Source organism: Dreissena polymorpha, chromosome 6 (assembly GCF_020536995.1).
Source record: "Dreissena polymorpha isolate Duluth1 chromosome 6, UMN_Dpol_1.0, whole genome shotgun sequence".
Lineage (NCBI taxonomy): Eukaryota > Metazoa > Mollusca > Bivalvia > Myida > Dreissenidae > Dreissena > Dreissena polymorpha.
This window is the reverse complement of record NC_068360.1, coordinates 28,722,689-28,737,436: the sequence shown is the minus strand read 5'-3', so window position 1 is coordinate 28,737,436 and position 14,748 is coordinate 28,722,689. Positions and strand designations below refer to the sequence as shown.

At 32.9% G+C, this 14,748-nt stretch overlaps 1 protein-coding gene and 1 long non-coding RNA gene across 3 annotated transcripts in view; one reads left to right on the top strand and one right to left on the bottom strand.

Moving 5' to 3' along the window:
- Positions 1 to 13,762, bottom strand: part of LOC127833929 (guanine nucleotide exchange factor DBS-like) — a 97,472-nt gene extending 83,710 nt beyond the window's left edge. The window contains exon 1 of one of the 2 annotated variants that reach the window (XR_008027687.1): positions 13,449 to 13,762. The gene's annotated coding sequence lies outside the window, so the exon portion shown is untranslated. Of the gene's footprint in view, positions 1 to 5,523; positions 5,639 to 13,448 lie in introns of those variants that run through there. The other variant, XR_008027686.1, reaches the window with a different exon arrangement.
- LOC127833954 (uncharacterized) overlaps positions 1 to 14,748 on the top strand; it is a 387,168-nt gene that overhangs the window by 339,131 nt on the left and 33,289 nt on the right. The gene's annotated exons all lie outside the window — the stretch shown is intronic.

The window sequence follows — 14,748 nt, the reverse complement described above, 5'->3', positions numbered from 1 at the left end:
GAAATTACCAGCACTTTATCACGTACGGCAAAGTGCTTATTTGGACAGCTGTATTAGCGTAGAGAACCGGAAAGTTTCCTATTTTAGATAACAACAAATGAGTCTTAGCAGAGTTCGACATCTGATATAAATCTGATAGAATCATGACTTTTTCTACCTAGAAATCAATAGCATCTGTCTCAAGGGCAAGAGTTACCTTATTCAGGCAGTTTCAGGTTGAAATCAAACTGGGCATTGTTAGACATGCTTTGGTATCAGCTGTGAAACTTCTGTGATGCACATTTGTTTTGTACATTGTCCCTTTTATTATTTTATTAGAATATACTAAGTATTACATGGTGAAAATATTAAGTCAAAGATAAATATAAAGTTAAAGATATCTTCAACAGGTTTTTGTATTTACAAATGTGACCATTGACAGTCACACACACACAAAATAAAAAAAATAAAGCAGAATGGATTCAAATGCAAATGATTTTATTATATTGTTGAGATATTTTAATGAATAAGGAACCTAATGAATAATACATAACATGATAACATTACAAACTGGTGTTAGTGTTACACATAATGGCATTACATATGATCTGTGTCATGCCTTAACCCTTTCAGTGCTGGAACCGAATTTTGAAGGCCTTTGCAAACAGTTTGGATCCTGATGAGACGCCACAGAACGTGGTGTCTCATCAGGATCCAAACTGTTTGCTATTCTGATAGTATTCTTTGAAAAAAAAATCAAAGAAAATGCTAATTTTAGAAATTCAGCAGACGACATTTTAGCAGACAAGAAATTCCCCAGCATGCAAAGGGTTAATGTGTCTTTTGCCATATGTGGTCAGAGTAGCTCCAGCCAAGGGTTTACCTTTACCTCTTAAGAGGACAATCAACCATGCTTGATTTAATAGTGGACAGCGTAGCTCAAGACCAGACTGTGCGATTGCATAAGACATAAGACCCATTTTTGCAGGATGACACCCAATTGCAGAATTAAACAAACACTTAACTACAGAGGCTTCCAGTATCTGTAACCATTGTAACAGTGCTCAACATTAACAGTAATGTTGTCCTATTGCCCCTGGCAAGTAAAAGTTGGGTCCGGGCAAGTTATTTTATTATCTAGTTGTCCTCCCAGGCAAGTGCAAAAAAGTACAAAGAGCATTTAATTTAGACTTTAATTAAACTTTAATTGCTGTTAGCATTTTGTTTAATGTGCAAAATATAAAAAAGGTTTTGTGGTGTATCATTTTGATCTTTATTTAACAAAAATATGAGGTTTACAGTTAATGTGATATTTCATGTTTGGGCAAGTGGCCTTACGTTGAGGGCAAGTGCATTTTCTAAGTACTTGCCCGACAGGGCAAGTTGGTTTTTAGGTTAATGTTGCGCCATGTGTAAGCATCCAAAATATCTGCATTACGGAATCTAATGTTCTTTTCAGAGAGCAAACTTTTCTATTAGGTGATCTATCACAGAAAATGCCATTAAATGCTGGCAAAGCCGAAGTTAGGAATCTATGTCTTTCAGGGAATAAAATCTCCCGAGAATAGCTAGTTTGCATTTCGCCTAAATATGATGAATTGCAGACATTCCTAAGCCTTTGGGGTTTTTAATGCAAATAATACCAGACAAATACCAGGCACATGTTCTTAAGTTAACAGCATCTATTGGCTTTTTAGTTTGCTGTTTTTTTACCCATGCTTCATATTTATTTATCTTTGTAAATGTGTTTAAAAAGAATGCAATATAAAAATCAACTGAAAAATATCCCTAAAATTACAACATTGCACAATTCCACTATAAAAGGCAATTTGAAAATTTGCAAAGCATTAATTCCAACATACATCTATGTTGTAAAAAAAAAAAAAATTCAGTTGAAATCTTTTTGCAGGATTAAATGAATGCTACGTATATTTTATTTTATAAATAATGCTAAAGTGAAACACACTTAATTCAGTAATTCAATATCGAAAAAAAGAACGTATTTCCTTGCTTATATGACTAGATGATGTCAATGTATTAGTTTGCTTCTAAGACTGAATGGTGACAACATATTTGCTTGATTCTATTCCTGGTGTATCATGTGCCAATGTATTTTCTTGTTCCTATGAATCAATTGTGTTTTTGCTTGTTTCTACGACTTAATGGTACTTGAATGTATTTGCTTGTTTCTATGACTTAATGGTACCAACGACTATTTGCTTTTTTCTATGACATAATGGTACCCATGTATTTGCTTGTTTCTATGACTTAATGGTACAAATGTCATTGCTTGCTTCTATTACTGGATGATGACAACTTATGTACTTGCTTCTAAGACTCGATGGTGCAAATGTATTTGTTTTCTTCTATGACTAGATGATGGCAATGTATTTGCTTGTTTGTAGGACTGTATGGTGCCGCTTACTTCTATGACTAGATGGTACAATGTTTGTTTGTTGCTATGACTAGATGGTGACAATGTATTTGCTTGGTTATATTACTAGATGGTCCCCATGGTATTACTTTGTTCTATGACCGAATGGTGCCAATGTTTTTGCATGCTTATATGAATAAATGGTGCAAATGTATTTCCTTGTTTCTATGATTGAATGGCTCAGATGTATTTGCTTGCTTATATGACTGAATGGTGCCATGCTATTTGCTTGCTTATTTGACTATATAATGCCAATGTATTTGCATGTTTATATAACTTGTTAGTGCCATTGTATTTGCTAGCTTATATTACTGGAAAGTGATATTGTATTTGCTTGTTTCTATGACTTGATGGTGCCAATGTCTATCCTTGCTGCTATGACTGCATGGTGCCAATGTAAATTTGTATTTGCTTGTTTCTATGACTGATTTGCGCCAATGTATTTGCTTGTTTCTATGACTGACCACATGGTGCCAATGTATTTGCTTGCTTCTATGACTGAATGGTGCCAATCTATTTGCTTGCTTCTATGATTGGATGGTAACAGTATGTATTTGTTTGCTTCTTTCACTGATTATGGTGACAATGCATATTTTTGATTCTATGACTTAATGGTACCAACGCATTCGCTTGCTAATATGACTAGATGGTACCAATGTATTTGCTAGTTTCTATGACTGAATGGTGCCAATCTATTTGCTTGCTTCTATGATTGGATGGTAACAGTATGTATTTGTTTGCTTCTTTCACCGATTATGGTGACAATGCATATTTTTGATTCTATGACTTAATGGTACCAACGCATTCGCTTGCTAATATGACTAGATGGTACCAACGTATTTGCTAGTTTCTATGACTGAATGGTGCCAATGTATTTATTTGCTTCTATGACTAGATGGTACCAATGTATTTGCTTGCGTCTAAGACTGATGGTGCCAATATATAATATAATATTTGCTTGTTTGTTTTACTGGATTGTTCCAATGTACTTGCTTGTTTCTATGACTCCATGGTACAAGTGTATTTTCTTACCTGTTTGATTGAATGGTGACAATGTACTTGCTGATTTTGTGACTGGATGGCATCAATGATTTATTTCTTTAAATATATCGAGCAAGTATCCAATATTGATGACTTTTTATTTGAATATATTTAGCTTATATACAAGCTCATTTCTGTGACTCGATCTACTCAATTATGAATTGAGTTTCATGAATTAATCATGATTAGTATTCAATTGATTATGTTTAATAAGAAATAAAACTTTTACCATATATCAATTAAATCTTCATTTAAATTATTTTAATCACCCTTGCCATCATGCAATTTGACTGGCTCTAAAAACAAAGATTTTGTATATATGTATACTTGACGTTTTAACCTTGTGCATCAAATCGCTTTGTAACATTAAAAATTAATGACAACACACTTGCGACGAGATCTTTAAATAACTTATTGATTTCTGTTGACATCAGGTATTTCAATCCTCACTCACACAGATACATACACATGCACATAGAATACCCTTAAAGTGCCATTAAACAAACACCAATTGTCTTGTCAAACATTGCAGCTTGTCACATGTTTTTATAAAAATGTTGATACACATAAAATTGTAGTCCACAAACAAGAAAATCACAAACATCAAACTTCTAAGTTTGCATTATAGCAAGAGTCAAAGGAGAGATGTGTTAAAATTATCCACTAGATTCCTCAGAAACAATTGTAACAAGAAGACAGTATTTATATCAGCACTATATCTGATTTCCAAGAAACAATCCAAAACGATTTCAAAATCCAATAACTATCAAGAGAAATTCCTGTGCATTGGTAAATAGTGGGCATTTACGTTTTCAGACTGTATTCATCAATAATTACCAGACACAACCACAAACAGTCTCCCATGTATTGATTTAAGCTTCAGACTTAACGCAATATTATTCAACATGCATGGCCAGGAAATTTAAGGGAGGGAACTCTGTTTGAATATCAGGAAAACAGCTCAGTTGTGTCCCTTCATTATAATGCATGTTCTGGAAGTGGCTGTCAAAGATCTAAAAGCCACTATTGCCTACATAAGCCAGTAAAAAAACACAATTGGCAGTGATTAAAAAAAAAATTGCTGGTAAATCTTAATTAACTTCAAATGATGGCTTCACATACTTTTGTATAAATGCTTTAGAGCTCATCATCAAATGAGTTGTGTTCTGAGAAAACTGGACATAATGCATGTGCGTAAAATGTCATCCCAGATTAGCCTAAGCAGTTCTTACAGGCTAGTCAGGGACGACACTTTCCGCTTTTATGATATTTTTCATTTAAATGAAGTCTCTTCTTAGCAAAAATCCAATTTAGGCGGAAAGTGTCATCCCTGATTAGCCTGTGCGGACTGCACAGGCTAATCTGGGATGACACTTTACGCACATACATAATGCCCAGTTTTCTCAGAATGCGACTAAAATTAATTCAAATTGATGAGCCAGTTACAGGGTTCCATTGCCTCCATGGGATTATTCTCAATATATTTCCAACTACACAATTAAAACCCTATCATTACACAAGATGCAAACTCATGAGTGTCTTTAAAAGCCAAAAGTTATGGCTATGCAACTTATTGGTAAAATCGATAGGTTTAAACTTAACATGTTACTCTGGCATTACAAATTTAAGGACTACATTAGTACAATTTCCAACGAAATTAAGAAAATTAATTAATGGTAAAATTTCCAGACCAAATCCATACAGAAAGCTGAAAACAAATGAGCATTCCTCTGTCAAAAGGGGGTTTAAAGCATTGCGTAAAGTGATGTCCCAGATTAGCCTGTGCAGTCAGCACAGGCTAATCAGGGACAACACTTACGCCTTAATTTAATTTTTTCTAAAAAGAGACTATCTTTAGACAAAAAATACAATAAAAGCTGACAGTGTCTTCCCTGATAAGCCTGTGCAGACTTCAGAGGCTTGTGTGGGAGACGACACTTTACGCAATGCATTAAACCCCCTTTTCACACAGCACGGTCCAAATTAGTTTGTAAAGAGATCCAATCCATGCCATCTCACAATCTCTACATTACAGTCATGTACACTTACTATTAAAAAAATATACTAACCTTCTTCCACAGGGCACATTTTTACTCAAATTAATTTGTTACACTATATAATTGTTGTATCTCTGGCGTTGAAGTCAGAATTGAGTGTTCAGTCTGAAAACCTATATTGTAATAAAAAATAATTCTTACTCATTGACAAGAAATTAATCAGATTAGCCACTTAAGGATGTTACTCATCATTTAAAGGTACACACATACTGGGACTTATTCAAAAAAGCATCATGAGGTTAATTTTGAATTAATTATGTAAAATATTTATTTTAAGTTCTTAAAATAGACAAGTGATTAGTATTTTTGTTTAATAAAATTACAAAATCAAAACACAACATTTACTAAATAGAAAGTTAAGATAATAAAACTTCTCAAATATAATTTTTAATTTCAGAAAAAATCTTTTTCTGCTCACACGAATTCCTGTCATTAACTCACACCTCTAACATTAACACAATTGGATTTTATGTCATAGAGACCATTATACACTATGGGGCATTTCACTATCATGGCCTTGTCAACTTATCACCTTTAATTTGCATATGAATTGAGCATCACCTGCTCTACTGCTGACTCATCTATCACAGCTCAGCCTTGGGAAAGCAATAGTGAACAAATGTTACTAAATATAGCACTGACACGCACCTATAAATAATATGCTGACATTTTATCTAGCTTTCATTGTTTTGGTATAACAAACAATAATAATGGTGTTGTAAAGCTGATTTTGTTTTTTTTATCTAGTTTAAACATATTTATTTCAAACAATGCTATTTTGTTTACATATAATTACAACAATGTTTATAATACGTACATGTTCGAATAGGATAGGAACGAAAGACAAAGTCTTAAAGAGTTCTTCTCCCATAATACAATAATAGTTTCATGTTGTCAAGCGAACATAATTGGATGTACATGATTAAAACAATAATAACATAATGGTAAAAAAAAGACTCAGTATAAATATTTTCAAGTGTGCAACACAGATAACGGATTGACATGTGAACAATGTAGGAGAGAAAGTAGCAGAGGTTTGGGAAGAAAGATCTTTTGAAAGGCTTGTGTGAAAGGGGAGAATTAGCTGGGTTTAGAGTCGTTCTGTAGCATATTACGAATCAAATCACTTACTCATGGAAATAAATTTATGAACTGCATCAGCTATTTTAGTATTGATTAAGTAGTCACTAGTGGTGTCTCCATATAATATAGTTTCAATAGAGGGGAGGGAATACATTGATATTGAGTTTATAAGTTAACCGCAAATAATATGTTCATACTGTGTGTATTCAAGAAAGTAATGCGACGTTGTTTCATGAAGTCCGCATGTACATAACGGAGAGGAAATAATATTGCGTCTGTAGAGATGGTCATTTAAGGCGCTACACTTTTTTCTTAAGCGCGTGTGTAACATTTGAGGGCGTCTTTCACCGTAGGAAAATAATGGATTTGGAGTCAGTCGATCTGTGTTAATAAGCCTTTTGAAGGAATGGATCGATTCAGCGTTCTTAACGTCATCGGAATTATTTTTCCATTCAGATACAGTAGATGGTAAGAACGAATTTGAATACAGTGATGTTCGCGCTTGAATTGTTTGGAGATTAGACACATTTCTTAATGAGTAATTGCTACGCGATCCAGCTGTTGAGAATAAAAGGGATTGTAAGTAGTTTGGTACATTGCCAGAGTACATTTTATACATTAATATAAATTTATGTTTGCGTCTTCGTTGACTTATAGTTTCCCATCCTAACTCATTATACAGATCTTCTAATGAGACTAAACATGTGCAACCAGATACTATTCACGCTGCATCGGTTTGGATTTTGTCAAGTTCTTTTTTTTTCATATTGCGTACAATTATCGAATAAAGCATCTGAGTATTCCAAGATTGGTCTTATAAACGATACATATATTTTCTCGAGAGTCTTTCTATCAAGCATTATTTTTAGTTTACGCATTATATAAATTCGTGTCCAAGCCTTTTCCTTTATGAAAGACATATGCGCATGCCAGGTACAGTCATTTGAAATAAAGACACCTAAATGCTTATGGACATCAACAGTGGGTATATTTACGTTCTGCATAGTCAATTGGGGATGGGATAGTTGATAGTTTTTTTATTTGTCCAGAACATAAAAATATAATTGTTTAATTGGATATTTTTGCTGTATATAGTTTGTAAAGCTCATATTGAAATTTTCTCTAGTCCAGAACGATAAATATCAAATTGTTTAATTGGATATTTTTGCTGTATATAGTTTGTAAAGCTGATATAAAAATTTTCACGTGTCCACAACGATAAAGATTAAATCATTTGATCGGATATTTTTGCTGTATATTGTAGAGTCCCGTCAAGGCAGTCTAATATTAATATCCTACTCATTGAGTTTGTAATGCAAAATATTGATAATAAGAATGCCTCATTATCATTAGTTAGAATAAGACATCAACCTTAACATGAAATGTTTTATTAATTACATAAATGCTTTAATAATGGTGTATTTAAGATTTTACATGACTTATAAGTAAAACAAACTCCTGCATAATATAATTGCATCATTAACCACACAACTATACTTCTATTGATTTAAACTGTAACTCTAAAAATTGAAATGACATCTACCATTAGTACATTAAAGACAGTAAAAATGATCAAATTCAATTAAGAAGTTATGCAAATGTGTGTATTATAATTAAGTATATAACAGAAAACAACAAACATAAATAAACAACATGAAATTCAGATTTATATGAAAGTGACAGTGTGCACCACATTAATGTCCATTCTAAGTGTGATGTCTAATTCTAACTTAAAAACATAATTATAATGTTTTAAGAGTCTAATAGGATTGGAGTGATTGGTCAAAGGCCAGTACATGTATTATTCAGTAACTTGCAAGAATACCTGTCATTATCAAATATTTTCTCCCAAACAAGTGCAAATAAAAAATTCATCACATGTTAAAATACCAGGTTATAACTGACATTTTATAATTATGATAAACAGTACTTTTTGACGATGCTGGAACAGCACCGTCTAAGGTATGATAACCAGTAAAAAAATTCTTCACAATGGCGACCTATGTAAAAGACCGAGCCAGTCCGATTGAGATAACTCGATTTTTCAGTTACTTCCCTTGGCATTCGCCACTGCGTAGGAGATTACTCGTTGATTTTCATTGATAACATTCTCCTAGCAGAGTTGTCGTTCGTGTTGATAAAGGTAAATATTAATAGAACAGCATATCATGGGGAAACAGATTCAATAAGTGTATCAGAACGTTAATTTCAAATAAGTACATTTAATTTTACATCCATTTTATTTTTATGGACCAATGAAACAACTATATATTTTCTCTATTTTGTTTGATATTTGTTCTTGATTTAGTAAATAAATTGCGAATAAAAACATGTAAAATTAACTTTTTACGTGATCACAAAACTAAAGAATGCGAACAATTTCGAACCTGCAAATTGTAAACGCTGCACTGCTATGATATATATAGATAAAACAACATTTCTTTACGTAATTGTCCGTCCCGCTAGCGCTTTTTCACCTTAATGACACCGTTTCGATTCCCGCTCCCGGCGAAATGTTATATTTTGTCTGTTTTAAGGTCACCATTCCGGACAGGTATTTTTTTCCGGATAATCTCATCCCCCCCTTCCCCCCGCAGCATTTGACCATATAAAAAATTAAAAAGTATTTCAGTACAAAACAAATAGCTGGAAATTGCAGCTATCATTCAAAATTCGTCCCAACTGTCGTCGAGGTAACTCATTACCTTGGAAAAACACAAATACACACACTGGGTGCAGCCTAGGCGCGTATAGACTCAAACAAGGCAACAAACTCAAGTGCGGGCACAATCACTTAAAATTTACATATTGAATACGATATTCTAACAGAAATTACACAACCACCTAAGTGTACATACCATGTTTGATATTTCGTTAGATTGTTAGATTTCAGCATATACATGTATAAGGTCATTTCGCTATTAGTTAACTTATTCATATGTTCGTGGGCGAACTCAGATAGTCAAGTGCTCATACGATTGAGCTCACATGGTCCGGCTATGTGCTCATACCTACTTTCGAGAATCATCATGAAGGTATTGCCATACTTAATGAACAAGAATGTGACCCGCCTCCCAGTTTCGCTCAATGGGTCAAGTTACCTACGGGTACTACTTCCCCGTACCCCTAAACTTTTTTTCGTACCAAAAATGTTTTGTACGCAAATTTTTTTCGTACCAAATTTTTTTTCGTACCCAAAATTTTCGTACCCAAATTTTTTATCGTACCCAAATGTTCGTATCAACATACACAAATGTGGTGATAAAGATAAACTTAAATTGATGTTTTATATCCATCCTCTTCAAAAGCATCGTCACACCAGTACTGCCAGTACTTTGATTTAGCCTAGAGGTAATGTTTACATAAGACATGTAGTCACATGCAGCTCTGTCAAAAACTTCCTGATATGAATTTCAAGATGAAAGGCTTTGTATTCTTGTCATATGTATTATAAAGCCATTGGTATGCATGTTATGTATCACAGTATCAGAGCTTAACTTTATTTGATACAAAGGTAACTACTGGTATTTTTCATCAAGCTAAAAATCATAATTGCCTGATAGATGATAAAATCATTTAAATAAACTCTTTAAGTATTGAAAAATGAAAAATTTACTTTATATATTACGGCATATTAATATTGGTATACCCACAAGGAGCTATTATTCAAAAAAAGATTTTATTATTTTCCAATATTTAAAAATAGACCAGACAGGAAATTAATAAATATTTGTCATACACTTAAGAGAAATGTTTGTATTTCCATGAATAATACAATGTGCATTCATTGTGATTACTGTTATGATTTAAATGCATGACATTGTCCATCATCAATATTAGGCAATTATAATCCTGCATAACTTTATTTTAACATACATAGCATACATGTATGCAGGGAATAATTCAGACTCATTCTGTTCCTTTGTTGAACACTGACGTCATTTAACTGTTAACGCTTACTTTTCCCTTCAATTTCCCAGTAGTCATGCAATATTTCACTTACACAGCCATAAAATAGCATGTTGGGTAATATATTACATGTATTTACACATAAGCCTTAGCCAATATCTCACCAAAAAGTTACGGTACCTCAATAATTTAGCAATAATCAATCACCGTTATGTAACACTTACAAAGTACTACTCATTTTGTTCACATTGTCACATATGATATAGATCTTTTTTTACAGATGATCAAAGAAGTTTGATTGAAGATTTTTTTGTATATGAACAGTACATGTCCATTAACAATATATTATGCAAAAAATTAATTGAAATGGTTTAAACTGTTTCTGGTTACACACGAGAACTCACTCACTCAGTGCAAAAAAGGAACTATTATAGTAGTGAAATCATTATGAATGAAATCTACATACTCTACAGCTACATGCATGCTAACAGGTCATTATTTATTTAACAAAACATGCATGACAGTAGAAATCATAATTATGTTTCACCTGCATCAGTAATATTTATAAAACCACATAACAGTTTTTTAAAACCATGAGTCTTAAATGAATTTGAGCTGAATAATAGCTAATAATTTTTTCAAATATGTTTACATTTTTAAGAATCTATAAATACTCTTTCTACATCAGTGTCTTTGTTTAGATTGAGATGAAAGTGCACTTGGTAGTTTAATAAAATAAACAAGAGATGACTGTTTGTCAGAAACACAATGTCCTGGTTGTTTGTTGTTGTTTTTTTTATCGAGTGCACCGGGATTGTCTCCCATATGGCCATCGCCCCCAGAAAGACGTGTTAGTTGGTTACAGGGGATAATGCAAGATACAGGAGACACCCCGTTCCAGAGGTGACCCTGGGTCTTTTAGTGCCCGGTGTATAGCACCTAGTACACTGCACCTCGGTTTAACGTCTCATGCAAAAGATGAGTTAGTAGGTTAGGTGCAGCGGGGGATCGAACCAGCGATTTCTGGATTGAGAAGCCAGTGTGTTACCACTAGACCACGGATCCGCTACAGAAACACAATGTCCCCTATTGCGCCGCTTTGAAGTAAAATTTCAATATATCATTTGGCAGGTTTAGAAATTATCTCCCTTTTAAAGCTTATTACTTCCCTTGGATTGTATTTTTTACTTTTGACCTTGAAGGATGACCTTGACCTTTCACCACTCAAAATGTGCAGCTGCATGAGATACACATGCATGTCAAATATCAAGTTGCTATCTTCAATATTCAAAAAGTTATGACCAAACTTTAACGAAGATTAAAGTTTTGGGACACACACAATGAATGAATGACAGACAGACAGGCCAAAAACAATATGCCGCCCATCTTTCGAACCTGGGGCATAAAAATTATGCATAATTGTCAAATTTTCAAATCTTTGTCTACCAAATAAATGGATTGAAAACAAATGTCCTTAGTGAATAGTTTCGCCAACATCCTTTTTTCACTATCACACTTCTAGCCTGTGGGTCGGGGGAGCCTGAAAAGGGGCAGGGTAACCTCTTTCGTGAATCAGATTGTACCATAGTAATTTAGCTTTGTACAATCTAAAATCAATAATTCGAATTACTTCTTTATTACAAATAATGTGATGTTAATCTCAAATATAGCAAATGATACAACTCCAGTAAGTCTATCAGGAAAAAAAATTCGGGAACTATAAATATCTACTACATGTACTTTTATAAAAGAACACCAACTATCAGCATACAATGATTACAACTTAGATAACAGCCTTTGAACTGTCAAGCATTTAGGGTTTACACCGATTTGAGGGCAAGTCGAACCTCACACTTCCGCAGAATTAATGAAAAAAAACATGTGTATAAAAGATTTAGTAAAAAGAACCTATGCAGACAGAAAATTTTGATTACATGAAATATCAGAAGGTGACGTGTGAATTGAACACAACAAAAAAAACGTTTGTGTGCTAAACATGATTTGTATCAGGAAAACATTGAAGCTATTAGGGGATTGATTTTAAAAAGATCAATAATAAGAAATTTGGTCCATCTATAAAAGCTATTTAACAATCAAGTAGCGATGGTTCTACAGAAAATTGTCAAACTAGGTGTGTATAAGAAAGATCAAAAATATATTTCATCCAAATAACAAAAATCGCATAAGCTAATTTTTTCCTTCTTTATAAAGAACTGGAAAACAGCACTTTCCCGTTGGGGAAAAAATGAAAAATTCCCAATTGCTGTTCAAAAAAATTCCAATTAAAGGTTTTCAAAAAAAAAAAAATATATTTTTTTTTTGAAAATAAAATGCAAAATTTGGTAATATTCCCTATGCAGCTGTATGGCTTCAACCTAAGTAAAAATGATATCATCAACTTGACAACACTTACTTTTATCATTTTTTAAGTATTTGTTAGCAAAAAATCAAATACATGTACAGTAATACCAATTTCACAATTGTAAGACTTCACAACCTTAATTTTACCAACGTCAGGATTTTTGCGCTTATTTTCCCAATTTGGCTGCTACAGGTACTTTTCCCAATTGGGCAAACAAAATCAGTGCACATATACTGCCAACAGTCTCTGATGACTGAACTATGAAAACATTGAAGATACAGGCATTGCATTTTTAATATAACTTCATCATTTTCATCAGAAGCCATTTTAATACAGATGTATTTAACATACCCACAAACAAATATTCTCTGAATATCATTTTAAATAAAAAACAAACAAACATACAAACCAAATCTTCTCACATTATTGAATATGAACATTTAAAATTTCAAACTTATTTTAAAAACATTAATTTTGACGCAAGCATCAACGATAATTATTCATAATGTAATTAAAAGTGGAAAGGAATGTCGAATACATAATTTTATAAAATATAAAGATATTGTTAAGTCAGTTAACTTACCTGTATCAATGTCTTTGTAGATACAAATTATTCCTGCTTCCTCATTCTAAATGGAATTCCAGGATTGCTGCTACATCAGTCAGTTTCCGGTGACCTATATAGTGACACCAGGTAGGTCGTGTCGCGAATATACGTGTTACAGGTAACGTTAAGGTAACCACTTACATTTATTGCCGCGATTATCAAAATTATGGGTTGTTTAATAAGACCTTTACAGTATTCAAAGTAAACATCGGTTGTATTAGGTCATCAACGAAATGTAAACATCAACAACACGTCGATAATTGCTAGGTGGGTGTGTTTATTAATGAGGTCAGAGGTTACGTTGACAGGTATATTACCCTCAAGAAATTTTATTACTGGCAGTTAAATTTCAATTCACGAAAAGATTGTCTTAAAGTGAAAATAAAATGGGCATATCGACGGTGGTTCCCGAAATATAAAAATGTATTAAAATCAAGGCATATCCCAATGTTCACAAATGAAGTATAAATTAAGCAGCATAGTATCGTTGATATAATTATGCCAATTATGACAAAAATGAACACTGCAAACATGTTCCATAGGGATACAAACTCACTAGTATAAAAAATCTTGAATTAGAACACACTCTTAAAATACAACAGCATATTTTTCAATAGTGTGAATGCATATTATTAACTAAGTGTTGCTTTATTTAGATGTCATTCAAAACGACTTTATTTCTTATTAAATGATTTTCTTTGCCCGCATAAGCAACTGCAAGGGCCCTGTAGGACAACTTTTTATAATTAAAATTGTATTGAGCGTGAATTAAATAAAATCGCTTATGTGTAAAGTTATCAGTAAATAAATACTTAAAAAAAATATTTATTGTAAAAAATATTTGCGTTACATGTATAAGCCATTAATATGCCATTTTAGTTGTCAACTACATTGTGTAAAGTTTAATTATGTAATACAATTGTTTGATGAAATTCTTCAACTTAAATAGCAAGTTGGTCGTTAGCTCATGTTTCATATTTGATGTTATGCGTAGTTGTTCTTTCACTCATGTGAATAGTCTAATAACAAACACAAATGTGCGCTATACTCTTTAATGATGTTACTACGTTGGTGGCTCAAGTGAGACTGGCTTATCAGCTCACTGTACAATGTAATAGTAAGGTTATTCAAGCATGCAGCCATCTATAGTCTGTATCTAGTTACACTATGCAACAGCTCATAAATACATTTATGTCTGCGTATATCTCTGACTCAGTAACACTTCTTACCATCGTTTGATTTTGTATTGATGTCCTCTCCACATGCCTAACGGTTT